Genomic DNA, 22,545 nt, shown 5'->3' with positions numbered 1-22,545 from the left:
TATCAGGTTTTTTATTTGAGCTCTCACTTTGATGTGAGTGCTGATGGGTATAGACTTCCTCTATGAATTCTCTTTCTTTTTTTCTTTCTTTCCATCTTTCTATACTTTCTCTCTTTCTCTTTCTCTCCCTCATAATGGAGTTGAAACTCAGGGCTTTATACTTGCAAACCAGGTACTCTACTGTGTGAGCCACAACTCCAGTTGATTTTGTTCTGGTTATTTTGGATAAGGAGTCTTGTGATCTACTTGCCCAGGTTGGCCTCAAACCACAATCCTCTGATTTTAGCCTCCCAAGTAGGTAGGATTACAAGCACGAGCCACTGGTGCCTGGCTCTAAGACTGCTTTTTGTGGTATCCTACATGTCATGGTAAGTAGTGTTCTCATTTTCATTTGAATCTAGGAATTTATTAATTTCTTTTCTAAATTCCTCAATGACCCACTGTCTTTCAGAACATTGTTGTTCAATCTCTTTGAGTTTGAATTATTTTTGCAGTTTTCTTTACCATTGGTTTCTAATTTTATTCCATTGCATCTGTATAGATTTTCTTTATGTCCTAGGATCTGATCTATTTTGGAGAAATTCCATGGGATTCTGAGGAAAATGCACAATCTGCTTTTGTAGGATGGAATACTCTATGGATTTCTGCTAAGTCCGTTTTTTCTTGGGTATTGTTTAGTTTTAAGACATCTCTGTTAATACTTTGGTCTGGATGTATGCCTATTGGTGAGAGTTTGGGGATAAGATCTCCTATAATTATTGAATATGGTTCTATTTGTTCACTTCTACTCAGAAGGGTTTGTCTTATGAACTTAGGTGCACCAACATGCAGTACATATCTGTAATCATTATGCCTTCTTGCTGGATTGTTCCCTTTAATAGTATGAAGTGAACTTACCAATGGCCCAGAATAACTGGAGGAGCTTTCTCTTTATCCACAATTTCTGTCTACATAGAACACAAGGATCCCAGCCAGTTGGTTTGTAACAAAAGAAGACACCTGCTCTGGTTTCACTCAATAGAAGTGGGGGCTAGAAATGTTTCCAAGTGTAGTTCAACCATTTCTCAAGGGATGCTTTCTGTGGAATTGTCATTTCTGTGTGAGATGCTGTGTTGGGTCTGTGCGTGGCTGCCCTTGTGCAAGGATATGATCAGTTTAGGAATACTTTTCATCCCTGAAAATTAAGATTTCATATCATCTCAAACAATAACACATTTCAAGTTATGATCATTGTCAGAAGTAAATGTGGGTGGATTTTACAAGAGAGTGAAATGGGGTGGTCTGCTTCAGATGGGGAGTGAAATTTGGCTCCACTGTGTAAATCTTCTAAAAGCTGTATCTACTATTGTCATATAGGACCACAAATGATGAGAGGCAATAACATGGAATGTACACGAAGGCTGGGAATTTAAAGTAACCCATCAAGTTCCCTCAATGTGAATAAGCCAGGGTTTCTCCATCTTCTCAGTCCTGTGGGTTTCCCAGAGTTCCCCACAGTAAGAGGAGTTGTAATCAGTGTGGGAAGTAAACAGTTTCACTTTCTTACTAATTCATTTCACTGTTCCTGAAGGAACTTGGTCTCTTTCAGAAAGACATTATGATAAGTTCATTGAGCTTAGTTATGTAACTGATATTCTATTTGTGATAAATACAGTTAATTGAAAGATTCATACCTTAGAGACTACAAGGTATGGTAAATCAAATGAGAATCATCTAATAATGTAGTGTATTATATTCATACTTAAATACTTAACATTAGTCTTAATAGAATTTAACAATATGTTAGCTCAAGGATATTGATCTTTTTGTTATACATAGAACAGCAATTGGTGGTTTTATTAGTAACTACATTTAAAAATTATAAGTGATCTCATTGGTATTCAGTAACCCAAATCTTTGACAGGATCTCTAAGAAGAGGAAATAGTATCACCTCAAAAGACAGTCAAAAAATGCATGGCTCTGTAACAGTGTAAGAACTGACATTGGAACAGTGTATCCAGCAGTCAATCAGGATTGATTTTAGGATTCCTGTCAATAAACTTCAATCCCAAAAGTCCTAACCTGGATTCCAAGGATTGATCCAGATGCCCTATACAATCTACACTCTCAACAATGGGGTAGCTGGTCATGGGGTTGTTTACTGCAGTCTGTAAAGATATGTCACAGTCTTAAACACAAAGCCCAAGTCAGCTGTGCAGTGAGGTTTTTTTCTGCCAATTATTTCCTTTTGCCACAGCAACTATATCAGAGCCAGTGACACTATGTTCTTTTGGTGAAATTTTGTAAGGTCCAACTGAAGGCTCCACATCTTACATTCCAGCTTTTCTGCTTAGAATAGTCATTTCTTCTGATTCCTACTCACAGCATTAGGTATAATATGAATGGCTGAATGAGGGTCATTGAATTTTTCCTTCAAATTATGAACCTGACCTTTTACTCTACCTCAGAGAAATAGCTGCTCAAAATTTTAAAAGACATAATATAATACACTATTAGGCACATTTCAGGTGACATTGGGAGCTACTATGCAATCACCCAAAACCATCAAAGGGACTAGTGTATCAAGAATCTATTGTACACTAGTATGTAAATGGAAAAATAAGATCTGTTAAAATTATTCCAGGAATGGGGGAAAGGGGATAAAGGAGAACAATAGAGGGGGTAAATTTAACTGACATATTGGAAGAAATTTTGTAAATGACACAATGTACCCCCAGTATAACAATAATAAAAATAAAGCTTAAAAAGAATCTGTTGTCTTACATAGAACATTAAATAACTGAGAATCAAGTATAAAGTCTCATGTGTAAGGCTGTCAGTACCACCACCGTGCCTCAGATCTACAATGGCTACTCCTTGTCACTCTTATATTTTCCTTCAGTATTCCTTAATTAAACATCTGGTTATAGATCAAAAGCAAACATTTCTATTCTCTCAATTCAACGAACTATTTTTCCATCCAATGCCCTCAATTAGTACTAGTAGAATATCTTGCTTTGGGGAATGCTAATTTCAGGTGAATTCCAGAGACGAAATCTAGGATACAAATTTTGTCTTCCAGAGAGACTATTTACTGACTGCAGTGGACAATGGTTATCTGGTAGGTTGGTTATTAACTAAGCTGTCACATGTGTCATCGTTTCAGAATTGTTGCTCCAGTTTGAGCAACAAATGCAATATATGGACGATAAGTATAAAACATCTGGATATATGAGCATGCTTTCTTAAGGTTTTCTCAGTACATAACTAGCACAATATCAGGCAGAGTGGAGAGGCTGGAAAAATTGCATTTTGTGTTACATCTCAGTGATCAGATCAAACCTTCCCTTAAGATTCCTCCTCTGCATTTTTCATTAGCTTTAGCAAAATTATCTTTAGTACTCTAGCCAGGTAAATTGAGAGATTTGCTCATTACACATGAAAAACTTCCACACATTGGTACTGAGATTGATTAAAAGTCTCTATTCCTAACCTGGGGAACCACAAAAAATGTGGGCCAGTATTGTATATAACAACATTTTCTAGGAGAAATTTCATTATTTTATAATGTAATAAATTTTTATTATAAATATCAAAAGGCTTAATTTGAAGTACAAATTTTAAATTTTTGGTTATAATTCTGAGAGAGAACATGATTTAATTCACACACACACAATTTTTTTGTTCTATTAATACAAATTTGTTAGTAGAAATGGCCTATGTTTTAATTAGCTGCATTTATTTACATGCCTTCCAAAATATATTCTTTATCATAAACTATTTCAACTTCATCTCTTAAATAGAAAAAAATGTTGCACTGAGTCAAGGATGTTAGAAAACATTTGAAAATAAAGACACCAACAGGCATCAAGTAGAATTTATCTGTTCAGTGGAAAGAATGTGAGGTGTGATTGACGCAATGTTGTGCAGAGACAAGCCTTTATACCCTCTGTGCAATATGGTGTCTTGATCAATTTTATGTTTCTTAAACAGCGTATCTGAGGCTAGATATTTTATGAAGGCTACCTGACTTAGCTCACAGTTTTGGAGAATGAAAGAGCAGGATTGTAAGGCCCTATCTTTGCAGCCTTTCATGAGGAACCTTTAGATACATCACAGCATAGAGTGTGACAACATGAAAGGAGCACTAGAGAAAGGGAGTCATTATATGGAAAGATAAGATGGCAGAGCCTGGAGCCTGTCCTTTGTCACCACTCTCCCCAGAGAAGGATCTTAATATTTCCTGAGAGCAGCACTCCCATTGAACTCTTCTTCCTCCAACAGGCCCCACCTTTTAAAGGACCAAGCATGGATGGTTTGTTGACATTCACATGGTCAGTGAGTGTTGAGGCTAGGATTTGTATTCAGGTCTGTCTGATATTCAATATGTTCCATCCAAGGAGGTGAATCTTTGCAGTAATGAACCCATGACTTGTAAAATGGGAAGAGTGACAAAAACAGAATAAGAACATGTAATTCATACCTTCCTGCTGCCTCTGTCTTATACCATATTGACCCTAATTTAATAGGAGTTCTGTCTGAAGTCTTTCTACAAAATATAGCTATCCAGGCCTTTCCATGCTCCACCTGACTTCATTTCAGATTTGGAGGAAGCAGTATATATTGCATTTCCCTGATCTTTTTCTCATCTCTTCTGGTCTAACCTATTACTCTGGCTCACTCCTTCCTTGAAATATTGTATCTTGTCAATCCAATTTATCCTTCTAACATGTAAACAAATGAATAAATAACAATCAAATCTCCATTCACCCTCCACTCACCTTCTGTTTGAGGTGACCCCAGGACTCTCACATACATAGATTCATGAGAGATGTAGTGTTTAACCAATGACCTTTTAAGTAGAAAACTTAAAAGATATCATGGTGATAGTTCTTCTAGTAATAATGTTACATGTCTCTTCTCATAATTGAAAGCAAATAATAACTAGTTGTAAGTGCTTGAATGATCAGGGAACAGCCATTCACAGCTTCTACACTTGGATGAATTCCCTTTGTGGCTACCACAAATCTCTGCAATGTCACACACTCTGAATAGTAAAATCAGTTCTTTTAAATGTCTGTGTGTCACAATTCTCAAAAGTTAAATCAAGGAGTCAGGAGGTCTGTGATTGTTCTGGAGACTCAAGGGGAACAATCTGAGTTCCTGCCATTCCAGCTCCAAAATGCTTTCACCTTCCCAACTCCATGGCCCCTTTCTCACTTCATTCTAATATTCCTTTCCATTGTCATGTCCCTTCTCTGATTGTGACTCTCTCATCCCTATTTTGAGGACCCTTGTGATTATATTGTTTTCACTCAGATAATTCAGGATATTTTCCCCATCTCAGGCTCCATACTCATCACATCTGTTAAGTTCCTTTGCAATATTAGTTTAATTTCCTAGAACTCAAAGGTTAGGAGTGGATATCTTTGGAGGTGAGACATTATCCATTTGCCAACAAGTCACCATCCCTAGAACTCTCTTTTATCTGCTGTGTTTCAGGAGTGAAGTGTCTCCCAAAAGTCTGATTTGTGAAGTCTTACAACCAGCTGGAAGGGCCAGCCATTGAGAGGACTCTGGATCATATGGACTATGAGTTCATAGATTAATCTACTAATGGTTTTATAATTTAATGGCAGTTTTAGGAAGTGGTGTAAATTATGAAGTAGGGCCTAGATTGAAGAAGTAGTTCACTGGGGGAATGTTTTTGAAGGTAATATCTTGTCCCTGACATCTTCCTGTCTTTCTCTGTCTGCAATGGATCTTTGTGAATATGAAGTGAAACATCTGAAACTTCATGACAAAATAATTGAGTTGTTTGTCTAAGTAATTGGTCACAGTGATGACATATTGATTAACATATCCCATAAATAAGAATAAAATCTCAAGAGGAAGATTTACAAGACAAGGCATTTCAAAAAATAGAATATTTAAGGTCCTTTGACCTGTTGGATTTAAGAGCTTGAACATGTTCATTCTGATGTGTCTAAGACAAATTTCAAAGGTATCTCTTAGAGAATTCTTTAATTATATGATGCAGAAAATGGAATTACTGCTTAATTATAGCCAACAGAAATTGGTGAAAGGAAATCAATGCTGTTTTAAAAAATTTTAATTCTTAACTAATTATACTTCATGGTTGATCATCTAGTTATATCTCAAGATACCATTTGATATCATTATCATCAAGATAATAATAACAGCTAGTAATATAATAATTATTATTATTATCTCAAGATATCGTTTGATATCATTAAGGCCTCTTTTACTCAGAGGAGGTTTCTAATCACCAAAATTTGTTAACTTTTATACCAGTCAAACAAGGTGAAGTGGCAAAGATTAGGATCAGAGAATCCCTCCAAGTATATGGATTTGTCCACTTTCATAGTTTGAATCTTTCAATCCACAAGGCTTCTAGTGCAGGTAGCATGGTGAGACAGTGCAAAATGTCTTTAGAGAGAAGGATATTGGAAAAACATGAAGGTCTATGAGCAGTAAATGGCCTTTTAGCAGATCATGTACCCAAGAGAATGTCTGGAGCTGAAGTCCATGTGGAAACACAAAGAAATGGTTTTTGGTTATTTGGTGTGAGGTGAAGGAATTGGGGGTATATGCACTGCTTCCTGTCATCAACTATTGAGAACTGTCCCACAGGATGCTTATTTTAGGACAGTACTACCAATATGAACTTTCATCTTACGCCAGCATTTTTCTTCATCCACACTGAGTTTTCAGTACATTCATACACATGTGGGGCACCATCTGGACTCCATTCTGTCTGATAGTCTCCATAGAGGGCTTATAACTTCATTCCTATAAGCTTTCTTCTTCACTCTGCTTTTCCTCACTGTCCTAAGATCATGATTAAGAACTGTGTTCTCTTAGGAGCTAAAAGAGACTTTGTGATAGTAGTATATTTAGGTTTGTGCAACATATTTCTTTCGAGGAAATAAATGTGCATTTGGTAGACAGAAGACCTCCACATTTGAAGAAAATGGCATTTGTTGAGTGTTGATAGAGGCAGCCAAGAAATATCAAGCATAGATATACATAATCACAAGCAGAGCTTGGAGAGGAATTCCTACTCCTTAGATATGAAAGGAGAAAATTATTGATGGAAGTAGTAGAACAGAGTATTTAAAAAGGAATGAGAGAGATTGCTTGGCTGGAGATGAGAGGTTAGTGATGATTAATCTGGCCATTCCATGTAAATAATGACACCCAAAGATTCCTGTTGCTCTTCAAGTTCACAAAAAGCTTATCATGGAATCAGAGCAAAGTAAAAATCCTCTGGACTCTGTAAAACCCTCAGGTACTGATGAAAGAATACCAAAAACTTTCCTTCGTTTTTGGGGTTTGTACCATAATGTATAGCTTCTTTCTTAAGTGGAATCTTAGCAGAAAATTACGTTCTGGGTCAGGAAGTGAACTAATAACACAGTATTCTTAGGATACTAACTGATGCTGTTATTTCAACCACAGAGGGGATCGTTTTCTCTGAAGGCATTTTTTCTGGCCTGGAACACCTGGGGAGACTGGATGGGCCTGTTTTAACTTATGGGGCAGCTGTGCCCAGCCCTGCTCTGCCACTGCTGATTTGCATTTGCCTATACCCTTGAGTACTTCTTAATTGGCTGGTCACACACACACTGTCAGAGTCTCAGTTAAGACACAGAATGGACGTGAAGTCTCCTGCTCACCTACTGGGGCTTCTTCTGCTCTGCTTCCCAGGTAAGAAAGGATAATGTGGGGGATTTACTCAGGTCATTGTAGTTAGTGCTATCTGATTTTCAGGGAATTACTCATGTGTTATGATTAACAGTGTATATTTGTGGAATGTTTACAATCTCAGGTGCCCAATGTGACATCCAGATGACCCAGTCTCCATCTTCCCTGGCTGCCACTCATGGAGAAAAAAATCACCATCACTTGCCAGGCCAGTCAGGGTATTAGCACTTATTTAAACTGGTACCAGCAGAAACCAGGCAATGCTCCTAAGCTCCTAATCTATCGTGCATCCAACTTGCAATCTGGTGTCCCATCAAGGTTCAGTGGCAGTGGATGTGGTACAGATCTCACAATCAGTAGCCTGGAACTTGAAGATGTTGCATCTTATTACTGTCAACAGTACAACAACTACCCTACCACAGTGATATGAGTCATAACATAAACCACATACAGAAGCAGAAGTGTGAGGCTAGGCTGTCCCAGCTGCTCCTCCTTGTGCTTCCATCTGCTGAGAGTGTTTGTCAGGAAAGTTGATACTAGAAAGAAGAGCTCCTCCTCTTCTTCTCCTTCTCCTCCTCCTCCTCCTTCTCTTTACTCCTCCCCCTCCTCCTCTTCCTCCTCTTCTTCCTCCTCCTCCTTCTTCCTTTTGGCATTATGAGACTTTCTTCCTAGATAGTTACTCTAACTATCCAGCTCTTTTTTCCTTTAGTTGTTTTTCAGGTATGGTCCTTAATTTTTGCCTAGGGCCTGTCTTCTACCATAATCTTTCTAACTATACCTCCCATGTAGCTCAAACACATACTAAGCTTACTTGCTGAAATGGAGTTATGTAAACTTTTTTTGTCCTCAACCTGTGATTTCTGTCTCCTAGGGTTATAGGTGTGAGCCACCACATCAGCTGTATGGTCATAAAGGCCAACTTTCTTTAGCTTCATAGTGAAGTGAGGAACAGAAATGGCTCACAAAGTTTATAGAATTACAGTGATGAGGTCCAGAGTACTAATAGTGATTGCAACATCAATTCACATAAAAGATTTGCTACGTTTCAATGTGAATTTGTATCTGTCTCAACTAACCCTGACACATTGGTGGCAAGCAAGTTCTTTTGAAATCCAGGCACTAGGACAGGAAGCAAAGTGTTTGTGCAAATGCTGTACCACAGTGGTCTGATCACCTGTAGTCAAGTATCAGTAAGATCCCCAGAGCCCCCATGCTTCAGAGAATGGAGGCTGAAAGCACAGTTGGTTCCACTTTCCCTGCTGCTGAACTTGGCTGGGATGCAGGGTATCAACATAGAGTTGTAAGACATAAGGTGTTCAATGTTGTATCCTTCTTTTTATTGATCTGTGTCTAAGGTGTTTCCATGTACATTGGCAATGTATTGAAAGCAAATGGAAACTCTCTTTCTTCTGGACATATACACATGGATGCTATTGTCTGGATAAGAATGATATTCCCACTTACCACTGAAGAGTAAATGAGGAACACATCATTGAGTTGCATGGCAATGCCACTCACCAAGCAGAAGCCCTACTTCACCTAGGAGAGAGAGTTTGCTGAACTATTGTCTGCCCAGGCTCAAGATGAGCTGTACCTGGGCCCTCAGGAACATGCTGGAAAGAAGGCAGCTGAGGGTAATTGTCCAGTAAACTTTGCTCTTTATCTTTTTCCATCTTCTAGGCTTCATGTTTATCCAAATCTACATGCCTAGAGTTAGAGGAAGAAACAGATTTTCATTTACCAGGTTTGACACCAGTAGTGACCATTTATGCTGATGAACTGCAGTAAATATTGCTAAATAGAAGATAATAGGTTGATTATAAGGGTCCCCAGTCAAGAAATGAGATGCAGTCCATTCAGTCTTAGGGTATCAATGATATGTGTAGCTTTGGACTATGATGGATCTGTGAGTGACACACTCACCATGGAAACATGGTATTATTAGTGCATATATGCATTAAATTGCTTTATATTATACGAAAAATAATGACTTAGAAGCCATTAAAGAATTAATTTGAACATACTTAATGTATTTCTCAGTAAGTGATCCAATTTGTTTTTTATAAATGAAGACACTCTGTAATCAGAGAGGAATATGAAACCAGTACAGAAGGTACTGGTGTGTGTGGTATCTATACACAATGGAATTTTATGCAGCCATGAAGAAGAACGAAATGTTATCATTCGCTGGTAAATGGATGGAATTGGAGAACATCATTCTGAGTGAGGTTAGCCTGGCTCAAAAAACCAAAAATCGTATGTTCTCCCTCATATGTGGACATTAGATCAAGGGCAAACACAACAAGGGGATTGGACTATGAGCACATGATAAAAGCGAGAGCACACAAGGGAGGGGTGAGGATAGGTAAGACACCTAAAAAACTAGCTAGCATTTGTTGCCCTTAACGCAGAGAAACTAAAGCAGATACCTTAAAGCAACTGAGGCCAATAGGAAAAGGGGAACAGGTACTAGAGAAAAGGTTAGATCAAAAAGAATTAACCTAGAAGGTAACACCCACGCACAGGAAATCAATGTGAGTCAACGCCCTGTATAGCTATCCTTATCTCAACCAGCAAAACCCCTTGTCCCTTCCTATTATTGCTTATACTCTCTCTACAACAAAATTAGAGATAAGGGCAAAATAGTTTCTGCTGGGTATTGAGGGGGGGAGCGGGAGGGGGTGGAGTGGGTGGTAAGGGAGGGGGTGGGGGCAGGGGGGAGAAATGAACCAAGCCTTGTATGCACATATGAATAATAAAAGAAAAATGAAAAAAAAATACACCGGCAGCCACATTTAAAATAACATATTTCATTTAGTTCAGCATATTAAAAATATAATTTTAACATGTAAAAAAAAAAGAGAGGAATATGAAACCAGTACAGAAGGTTTTTCGTGTACAGAAGGAGAGGAACTCATGGCAACCTCTGAGCTCCTTTATCCAGGCTTTCCTGTTACCTTGTCCATTTGGTGAAACATGTTCAAATAGTATACTTGTTCATCCTTTTTATTTACTTTTAAATTCACTTAAGCTAGTTTAAATCAAATTCCTGTCATTCACCACAAAGAGCAGCGTTCCTACATACTTTCTAAACTGCTCTTGTTTATCACGTGTGCAATAAATTAGAATTATAAAACTTTGGAAAAAAGGAACAATATTGAACTTACAGAAATGTGATAAATGTAATAAAATGGTTTCATCCGTTCACCAGAGACAGTAAATTGAAGAGCTGATAGTGGTGCTGTCTAAGATATTATATATATTATTTGCAAATAAGGATATGCTACATAGTCCAAGTATAAGGATGAAATTGATTACACATTTATAGCCATTTCAAGTTGGCCAAAATGTATACAGGGAGAATATGTTTTCTAAAGGCAAATATGACCTGCTCTAATCAGGGCAGGGATACCTGTTCCACTGTGCCTATGCTGAGTTAACAAAATGAGCCAGTCCTGCAGCTATGCCCAGTCCTACCCAGAACCTGCTGATTTGTATGTGTCCAGAGCACAGCTCCCTTCACCTGTGACATCTTAATAAGCTGGTTACAACCTGTGCTGGAGTCAGTCACAGTCAGGTCACAACATGAACATGAGGGCTTCTGCTCAGCTCCAAGGGTTTCTGCTGCTCTGCCTCCCAGGTAAGAAAGGACTACATTTGGAATTTACCCAAGCCCATGTGGTCAGTGCTTCCTGACTCTTCAGGGAAGTTTTTGTATAACATGATTAATTGTGTGTATATTTATTTATTTATTTTGTTTCCAATGTCATGTGCCAGATGTGACATCCAGATCACACGGTCTCCATCCTCCCTGTCTATATCTGTAAGAGATAAAGTCACTATCACTTGCCTAGTAATTTAGGGCATTAATAACAATTTAGCTTGGCATTAGCAGATACTAGGAAAATGATCTAAGCTACTGATCTATGGTGCCTCTAACTTGAAATCTGGGGTCACATTGAGGTTCAGTGGCAGAGGATCTGGGACAGATTTTACTGTCACAATCAGCAACCTTGAACATGAAGATGTTACAACTTATTATTGTCACCAGTATGACAGTAACACTGACACAGTGATACAGTTAATAACACAAACCACCCACGAAGCAGAACTGTGAGACTGATCAGCCCTAACTTCTCCTTTTGCTGTCCCAACTACTGCTAGTATTTCTTAGATGCAGCCAGGCTCTGAAGGTCACTGGGAGGTTCTGGTAGATGGAGTCAGGAAGGATTCTCTGTACTCAACCTCTCTGTAAATCCTGTTAATTGCCAGCACCACAGACATGATAATTTATTTCTAAGAAAAGGCACAAACGATTACACCTGAGAGACTAGGGTAATGCCATCATTATGGATTCATTTGGGAATAGCAATCACTCAAAATACCCCAGACAGAAACTTTTGAATAGGAGAAAGTAGATTCAAACCTACAAACTTTCAAATCCTACTGATTGATTGTCAGGAAAACAGAGACTAGAAACAGGGAATTCTCTGCTGCTTCCCCAGAAGCCAGAGTCATCATCACTGATGGTTAGGCATTCTAACACTGTGGACCTTCGACTGGTATAGTAAACAAAGGTGTTGGGTTTCAATGTTTGTCACCTACCTGAAAGACTTCTCCAGCTCAGTCCTGGAACTTAATATTACTATGGATAAAACATACCACAAATATATAGAAACACAAGATAAAGAATGTACGGGTTTTTTTTTTAGTTTTACAGATATGGAACTGAGACAAAGAGAGGCTACCTTAATCAATATTACACAATCCTTAAACTATTGGGGTTCATTAACAACACAGATGAAATGTTAACATCGGGCTGATCACACTCTGTGCAGGAGTCAGTCCCAGTCAGGTATCATGGATATTAAGTCCCTTGTTTATACCCATTGTATGGATAATGGCCATATGTTTGTAACTGTATTTCATGACTAGATGAAGATTTGCTTGAATGTTGGGATAGCACTAGTAAAGATATTTCTGTGATAGATATGGAAAGTTAGGCTGGAAAATGAGTTAATGTAGAATGCATTAGATTCAAAGGAAATAAAAATAAAAATGATAGAATGCAACATAAGGAGTCACATGGACTGTAGGGGGATCAGCATTGGACCCCCATTTACCAGTACGTTCACTGGATGGTGTAGAGCTTAGAGGATCACCCAAGGAGAGTCACTGGCCTGATGGGCAGAACCAACATCTGCCTTCAGGAAGATGGTGTCTATACGTGGATGTCAAAAGCATGGTCCTTCTCACGTACAAACTTGGGGTCTTTCTTGTGAATATATTGCTGGTCCTGAGTATTGTTCTGTGTGAATTCTTATTAGGTGAATTCAGAGACCTCAAGGAATATTACTCTACAGCAAAATGAAGAAGGATGTGAAATGTAAATAAAACTCTGGTCAGCTCCTCATTTCATCTGATTCAACCATGTACTGAAAAAAAAGAGGTGTCTATGTGTACTGGCATTAGAAAGAGGACACCAAAATTAATTTTCATTGCAATAGACTTAAAACATATACCATCTGGATCAACTTAGGCAAATAATAGAGTAGAAAGAAGCAGGGATAAAATTATGTTCCCACAAGAGAGAAAGTCTATCCTTATGTTGAGCCAATGTCCTTTGTTAACATGACTACATGGATGTTAGTTGCTCAAGTGAGGTATAGAGTTGGAAAATATCTGGAGCTTGCAGTCAGCCCACCCCTCCTCAGCTGCTATGCATGTACCTCCCAGCTCACCCTACTACCAGAGACTACATAAATTACCTAATCATGGTTCTGGGAGATGATCTTCTTCAGATAGGACACATAGTGAAACATGGAAACTTTAGCTTAGTTGCTCTGCTTCCTGTTCCTCTGGCTCCCATGTGAGGGAAACATAGGGTTGTTCTGCACATGTATAAAAACTCTAAATGCCTTTGAATCTTGTAACCTGACTCCCATGCTCAGTAATAGCAATTAAACTAATTGTAGTGAACTGACCCTGGCTCTGCTGGGAAGACAGTGTATATGGTTTGGATTGCACAATGTTTCTGTTTTACATCTAATCTCAGATAATACCAGATAACTTGTGGTGACACATATTATCCCCTCTGTGTCTTATTCTTTTTCAGGGGAAAAAAAGACCCATATCTGCAGGGCTAGTAAGGATGTTGACAACTAATTAGCCTCATACCAGCAGACTTCATACAGATTCAGAAGCTCCTTGTCTATGGTGCATCCATCAGGGCTGTTGATGTCCTCCTACACACAGGTTTGGTGGCAGTGGGTCAGGAAAAGACTTTACTCTCACCAGCAGCAGTGTGGAGCCTTACAGTGCTATGGTTTATAATAGTCAGCCATTTAGTAGCTGACCTTCCACATTGATTTAACATGACACAAAAACCTCTGTGAGACCATCAGTGTATTTTGCCTGTACTAGCTGCTTCCTTTTTAAGCAGCTTGTGTGTTGAATGCTTAGTTTTAGCTTTTTTGTCTGTATTTGAAAAATTGGAAATTCTACAAAGTAATTCCATGGCAACATTTGTACCAATTTCAGAGTTTTCTCTGTGAGTTTCAGGAGCAATTTGGTGCTAACTCATCATATCAGACTCCTGAGTGAATATCTCTAAAGGTACACACGCCCAAAGCAGTAAGGCACCACCACCACCAACAACAACCTTAAAGAATTGTAAAGGAAGAGCTACAACATTATGACTCACAGATTAAAAATTATGTGCAGATAAAATTCAAAATAGTCAAAACTAAGTAGAGTTAATAAGAGAATATAAGTCATTGTATTCAAGTTCACTACTCAAAAAATCATTTTGGTATGACTATATGTGGTGGCACATGCCTGTACTCCCACGACTCAGGAGACTGATGCAGGAGGAACATGAGTTCCAGGCAAGCCAGGGCTACATATTGAGAATTAATCTCAAAAAATCTATTTAGGATCTATATAAGTAAGAATGACCAAATCTAAAATGATAAAGCACTCATATAATAGCATACCAAGCATTTAAGAAATAACAAAGTGCAAGTGAGACTTCTACATTGAAATACCAGAATACTATTGAACAAAAATGAAGAAAAACTAAGGAAATGGAAAAGCATATAATTTTCAAGGACTGACAGTTTTAGTATTATCAGGATATCAATTCTTTTTTTTAATTTTTATTTTATGCATATGTGCAAACAATGCTTGGGTCATTTCTCCCCCCTTCCCTCACCCCCTCCCTTGCCCCCCTACCCCCTCCCTCTCTCCCCCCACCCCCTCGCTACCCGGCAGAAACTATTTTGCCCTTTTCTCTAATTTTGTTGAAGAGAGAGTATAAGCAATAGTAGGAAGGACCAAGGGTTTTTGCTATTTGAGATAAGGATAGCTATACAGGGAGTTGACTCGCATTGATTTCCTGTACATGTGTGTTACCTTCTAAGTTAATTCTTCTTGAATTAACCTTTTCTTTAGTTCCTGGTCCCCTTCTCCTATTGGCCTCAGGTGCTTTAAAGTATCTGCTTTAGTTTCTCTGTGTTGAGGGCAACAAATGCTATCTAGTGTTTTAGGTGTCTTACCTATCCTCATACCTCCCTTATGTGCTCTTGCTTTATCATGTGATCAAAGTCCAGTCCCCTTGTTGTGTTTGCCCTTGATCTAATGTCCACATATGAGGGAAAACATACGATTTTTGGTCTTTTGGGCCAGGCTACCCTCACTCAGAATGATGTTTTCCAATTCCATCCATTTATCAGCAAGTGATAACATTTTGTTCTTCTTCATGGCTGCATAAAATTCCATTGTGTATAAATACTACATTTTCTTAATCTATTCATCAGTAGTGGGGCATCTTGGCTGTTTCCATAACTTGGCTATTGTGAATAATGCTGCAATAAACATGGGTGTGCAGGTGCCTCTGGAGTAACATGTGTCACATTCTTTTGGGTATATCCCCAAGAGTGGTATTGCTGGATCACAATAGCTATAGCAAGGTAACAGGATATAAAATCAACATAGAAAAATCATTAGCATTTCTATACATTGATAATGAGCAAACTGAGAAAGAATATATGAAAACAATTCCATTTACAATAGCCTCAAAAAAAAAATCAAATACCTAGGTGTAAACCTAACAAAGGATGTGAATGACCTCTACAAGGAAAACTATAAACTTCTGAAGAAAGAGATTGAGGAAGACTATAGAAAGTGGAGAGATCGCCCATGCTCATGGATTGGTAGAATCAACATAGTAAAAATGTCTATACTCCCAAGATGTCAATTCTTCACAAATTGATATATTGATTCAATATAATTAAAATGAATCCACAACGTGGTTTTAAAAATGGAAATTCATAAGCTGATTCTGTCAATTAAAAGATAATGTCAAGGATGTAGAATAGCCAGAGCAAACCTAAAGAAGCACCAAAATGAGGTCTTAAACTACCAGGTCCCAGGTACCGTGGTGAGTGAGTTCAGCCACTCTGTGCAGTGGAAGAGAAGATGTTCAGAGACAGATCAATACATGGACTGACAGTTTTCAATGACAAATATAGCACTGTAAAGACTGTGCAGGTAAGACCTCCATAAGAAAACATTCTTTATCCAATATATCTATATCTATATCTATCTATCTACCTATCTATATATCTATATATCTTAATGGTCATTTAGAACATAAAGATGGTCATTATTAATAATCATCAGTGAGTGAGAATCACAAGAAGCTATGACTAAACATTCAGAGAATGACTAACAAGCCAAAAAGATGATTGACAGCAAATGCAGCATAGGAATGGGGAAATTCAAATACTATTCAAATACTAGCATGATGTTGGGAACATAAAGTGGTACACAGGTTAGAGAACTGATGCTGAACACACACATCCTTTGTGATCCAGAGGACCTTCTACTCTGAGCATGCACACATGTGCACTGAACTAAATGCAGAACGACACTTACCACGTTACTTGCAATAGCTTCAAACTGGGAAAATCCTGAGTGCCAATCAACAGTAGAATGAACAAATAAAGTGAAGGAAACACATCTAATGAAATATCCAAGAACATGTCTATTAGATTTTGTTTTATTATATTGGTTGCAGCAATGTTTGCTGCTCATAAATTTATACTCTGTATATTCTTGATGGCTTGTTCTCTTTGTTCATATATAGTGGCATTCTTTATTCTGACTAATTTTGGTTTGAAGTCTAGTTTGTGAAATTTGAAATCTGAATATATTTACTCCAGCTTGAGTTTGGTTTTCATTACTTGGTATATTACTTTCTATCCTTTCCCTTTTCCCTTGTGTCTGTGTATGTCTTTGAAGTGAGGTGTGTCTCTTGTAGACAACCTGCAGTTGTTGATTCTTCTCTTTTAATCTAATAAGCCAGTCTATATCTTTTGATTGGAGAGTTAAGACCACTTATGTTTATGGTCATGTTTTAGAGATGTTTTCTGTTTTGTGTGCTTATGTTGTTTTTCTAGGTTAATTTGTGTGTTGTTTGTTATTTTCTTTTGCTTCATTCATCTTTTCACTTTGCTGGCTTGTTGAGTTCAACATGTTCCATTCTTTTCTTATTCTATTCCTCTTATGAAACTTATTCTTCCCTGAACTCTTGTGTTAGTTACTGCCTTTCCTATGTAGTATTCCTTTTAGTATCTTCTGCAGGACTAGTAGACATGATCTTCATTGACTCATGTTTATCTTGGAAAGTCTTTATTTCTCTATGGAATTTGAAGGATGATTTTTCTGGGTATATTAGTCTCCATTGGCAGTTATTTTCTTTCACAGTGTAAAGTATATTGTTCCATACTTTACTGGGTTATAGGACTTCTGCTGAAGATTCTTAAATAACTCTGATGTGTTTTTCTTTTAAATGAGTTGATATTTTCTGTTGCAGCTTTCAATATTCTTTATTTGTTCTGAAGTCTTGGCATTTTAACTATAATGTTACATAGAAAAGTTCCCTTCTGTTCAATTCTATAACATTCTAAATACCTCCTGTACTTGGCTATCCACCTCTTTACTTAGATTTGGAAAATTTTTTGTTATTGCTTAATTGAATATTTTTTTTGCCTTTAATTTGTATCTTATCTCCTTCTTCCACCCCATGTATTAGGTTTGATTTATTAATCATGTCTCAGGGTTCTTGATGGTCATAGCCATGGGTGTTTTACTTTCCTTTATTGCTGTCTGAATGTAATATTCTGTCAATCTTATGTTGTATTCTTGATAGTATTTCTTCTATGTGTTTTAGTCTACTGATGATACTATCTACCACATTTCTATTTGATTTAAAGAGCTTTTCATTTCCCACATTCTAACCAAGTACATAGGTAATAGAAACAGGTAAGAGATGGGTCAAGATGCACCCCATTCAGTTTACACAGCTCCCCAGGATTTCACTAGACAAGGTATCAGGACCTGGGGCAGCTCTGGCTCAACCTGAGAGAGGTTTACAATTTCCACTGAAGTATAGTTGCAGAGTGATGCCCTACATATGGTTATCACTTTTTCCTTCTGTAGACAAAGGCAGTGGCTTCAGTCACAGGGTTAGTCAAAGTAGATGGTCTTCACTGAATACACAGGGTGGGGACAGCGAGATGGGGATCAAGGTAGCTCTTGACTCACCATGGGCAGGGTTTTCCTTTCTTGTTTATAGTGCTAAAGTTGAATATTATTTGGCCTCTGCTCTTCTCTGTCTATTCTTCACTGGTGTCCTCCCATGCCCTTCTAAGCCACCATTTTTCTTTGTCACCACATACCCAGAGTTCTATTTCAGATTCATGGAGATGCATGAATGTCATGGGAGTCTGAAATCCATCTTGTTAATATAAGTTTTAAATGTACATTTTTTATAGTAGAATGATTCAGGAACCAATGAGTAAATATCAGAAAAAATAACAGAGAGTAAGCAATAATTATGAAAAATATGTTTTTTTGTAAAAATGTAAGTGAAAGGTGAGCTTTCTCCCATCTATTAATAGTCACTAAGAATTAAAGTGAATAATCATAAGAGAAACATAAAGTTCCAACAAAATAACCACAACTTTGTAAACCTTTAAATTGTGAATATATCAGAGAATACCAAAACTTTGCCCACCTGTGTTTTTCCTCTTTTCTTATTACATTCCCCTTTCCTGTATTCCTAACATTCACATTGATTGCTGCATGGAGTTGGACACATTCATGTGCAATGGAGTGATTTAAAACACTTGCAAATATGAAATACCATAGTTAAAATAATACTGTTATCGTTGTGGATGTGGACTAAGTTGAACAAGATTATCATGTGTCTGGACAAAAATGACAACAAAAAGCATTAAGAAAACTTTCTTATTCATAGGTGTGGACAGTGGCTACTGTGAGATGAGGAGTATGGGAAAGGATTCTTGCATTGTCTTTTTTATGATCTCTCTTTTTCTTTCTGCCCTGGACCAATCAAAGATCTACCACATCAACATTCTTTATTAGTAACTAATACGTTCAAAAGTTGAAAATACTTCAGAATCACAAGTGTCTTGTGAAAAATAGGTGTTCTTCAATTACAAACTGAGTTAGTTGAAGATTCTTAACCCCCCCAAGTTGAGATAGGGGAACCTGGATTTTTAACACCCCAAATGAATCTCTTGAGTAGTCAGCAACCATGCAAACTAAGACCATGTTTTTGCCACTTTTTCAAAAGACATAAGAATCATAGTAGTATTTACTAATATATTAATATTAGAACATTGTACCATATGATAGATCCACAATGAGCATACTGATTACATGTTCAAATAGAATCCTGATAGCAAACTGCCAATTGGATTTAAATTTTAAATCTGAGGTGACCCACCATCATGGACAAAAGTCATGGAGATGATGCACATATAAGCAGAGTTCAATAGGATTGTCTGAGGTCAGGCACAAACAGAACCATGGTTATAGAGAAGGCCTGTGAAAAGGGAGAAGAAGATGAGAATGGTAGTTAGCCAGTATATGTGATCTGGAAGATTGGAAAGGCAGAAAGTGTTCAGTTCTAAAACAAAATCCTCAGGTGAAAATGTAGAAAGTCAGACAAGGAGACACTGATTAGAGGAACATGGCTGGAGAGTAGATGAATTTAAGAAGCAGGCTTTGTTCTGATAGGAAAATGTTTGAAAATTAGATACTCAGCATTGAAGCTGATGAAATTCTAAGTGTGAGAAAGTGATAGGGTCAGGTTGATATAGATAAGAATAAACTAGGAAAGCTCAATGTCATCAGACACAGGGAAGTGCAAGGTAATTTTTCAGTAAGTAATCTGCATAAGTGTACCAACTCTTCCTCCACCAGATGCAGTTGAAGACGCAATTTTCTCAATAATATAAATCCATTTGTATGAGAAACACAGTTTCAGTGATGTAAAAATCATTCTGTACAATATACTGAAGGGTCCATGACAGGTCATTACAAAATCTTTATGGCATGGCTTTGTTATGCAAAAGACTCTGGACAGGTTCTTCTCAATCTTCTGTTAAAACTGGCAAATTCTTATATGATTATGCAGGAGCATGGGAGAAAAAGGGCTGAGCAGGATGGAAGCAGCTGGTACAGCAAAGGCACACTGACCCATAGCCTGACAGGATTCTGTCCTAGTTGTGAGCATTGTGGAGGAAGACTAATATTGCTGACAGTGATAACCTGATATATCTTCAGCTTGGATAATGAGAGTGAAATCTGTTCTAGATCTGATATCACTGAATCTGTCAGGGACCTAAGATGCCTGGGTAGATGTTTATGACATGAGAATTTTAGGAGCCTGTACTGGATTTTTGTGGTAGATACTTAACTTCACTATTCTGGTCGGAGATGGGGCCTTTGGTAACTTATTAGACTAGATCATTAGAGCAAAGCCCCATGATTGAATCCTGGTTGCTTTATAAGGAAAAGAAGAAAGAGTGTATATACAGAGAAACACACACACTCCTTCATGAAGTGATACAGATCAGGGGGCCTTCACCTGAGCCTTTTTTTTTAAATTTGAGATAAGATTAAATGAAGAACTGCCCTAACACAGCTTTTAATTTACAGCTATTTCACCTATTGCCCCCAGGGGGAGCTGTGACTCCCCAGGTCTGTGAGTGACAGAGGAACTTGGGAAGACTTGAGATGTGGTAGGAGAAACTGGTTGACCTGAGGGGGTAAGTGTTTACCTGTTTGCTGAGGGAAATATTAGAGGTCTGTTTTGGATGTATTGAAGTGCCTTGTGTATAAGAACAACAATGTGTTTTTAAAAATCAGATGAGGTCTGCAATAGAGGTATAATTTATGTCATTTTTCCCTCACTCTAGTGACATGAATGTCTGACACCCAATGTATACATTTCAATGAAGTTTTCAAAATATATGCCCCATACACATACAGTCTATTACAATCAGAATTTGTTTGCAATTTGATGTCACTGATTTGAAAGAATATACATGAAATAATGTTTTCCATAAGGAGAATTGGAAGATTACTGAAAATTGTAGTTATAAGTCTGGTCATTTGTAGACACTTGACACACAAAATATAATGGCATTATTGCCTATTTCTTACAGTTTTCTACTCTTGTGAAGTTTTTATTATCTTTTAGGGCAAAATAGTTTGATGGGAATTGTAAAAGTTTTGGTTGAGGAGTAACGCCTCATCCCCAAAAGACATCCATGTCCCAATCTTAGAATTCCATGAGCAGTACCTTATTCCAAAATGAACTTGTTAGATGTGATTAAATTTAGACTTTCAGATTGAGAGAATATAGTGAATTATCTGGGTAAAACCAACCTAATCACAAGGGATTTCATAGTTGGGAGAGAGGACAGGTGCATTTGAAAGGGGATGTGACAAGGGGAAGGGATGTTGAAGTGATGAGAGAAGGGTCCAGTGAGGAGGGAATGTGGAAACATCTTGAAGCAGGAAAATCAGAGATTTGTGTTTTCTCCCATTTAGTCCAGGTTTAGAGATGTTAACTCAAGAGGACTTTCTGAGCAATTTTCTTAGACAATTTCTCAGTTGTTATCATGCAGAATGAAGGAAAGGGCCAAAGATGGCCTTTAACCATATGAGGGGAAAGTGCTTCCACAGAGACAGGCATAGCCTATTAAACTTCAGATATTTTGCAGCCTCTGTGGGCCTTAGCTCTCAGGAAGAGTGTGGTGGCTCTTAGCTCAAACAGGATCAAGCCCTGCTTAATCCAGTTTTAACCCTTTTCACTCAGTGTGGACAGTACATTCAGTGAGGGCTTAATGGTGTGATTAAATTGTCCAAAGTATTGTAATAACTATAGTTTTGGTTGAATTTTTCTTTTTTAAGTTCATATGGAATTTTGAAATTTTGGGGGGGAAGCAATTTTTTTTAGTTTTATGGCACTGGGGTGCATTGTGCATTTACCAAAGTTCTTATAGTATAATATGGTTGAATTTTCCCTGCCCACTATTGTTCTTTATCTGTCTCCCCCCATTCCTGGAACAGTTTCAACAGATCTCATTGTAACCTTTCCATACATAAGTATATAATATTTCCACTATATTCACCCTCCTATACCCTTTTCCTACATCCTCCTCCCACCACTGTTTCCAACCCCTCAGACAGACTTATTTTAGATTCCTGTTCTCCATTTTTGAAAAGACATTTTTGTTTGTATAAGATAGTTATACAGGGAGTTTCATTTTGACATTTCCATGTATATATGTATTATAACCCGTGACTTTGAAATTTTAAAAAATTATTTGTGTGATCATAATTTTGAAGAATATTTTAACCCATGAGATAGGAGAAATTCCAAAATTAAATATTATCATCACCTTTGCTGAATTAACATCCCTTCAAAAAATTCTTAGTGACCTTATACAGGATAT

At 37.6% G+C, this 22,545-nt stretch overlaps 1 pseudogene; it reads left to right on the top strand.

Moving 5' to 3' along the window:
- LOC109674422 (poly(rC)-binding protein 2-like) overlaps positions 1–22,545 on the top strand; it is a 248,651-nt pseudogene that overhangs the window by 160,220 nt on the left and 65,886 nt on the right.

This window comes from Castor canadensis, chromosome 16 (genome assembly GCF_047511655.1).
Source record: "Castor canadensis chromosome 16, mCasCan1.hap1v2, whole genome shotgun sequence".
Classification (NCBI taxonomy): domain Eukaryota; kingdom Metazoa; phylum Chordata; class Mammalia; order Rodentia; family Castoridae; genus Castor; species Castor canadensis.
Note: the sequence above shows the minus strand (reverse complement) of the source record. Positions and strands in the feature narration are given on the sequence as shown.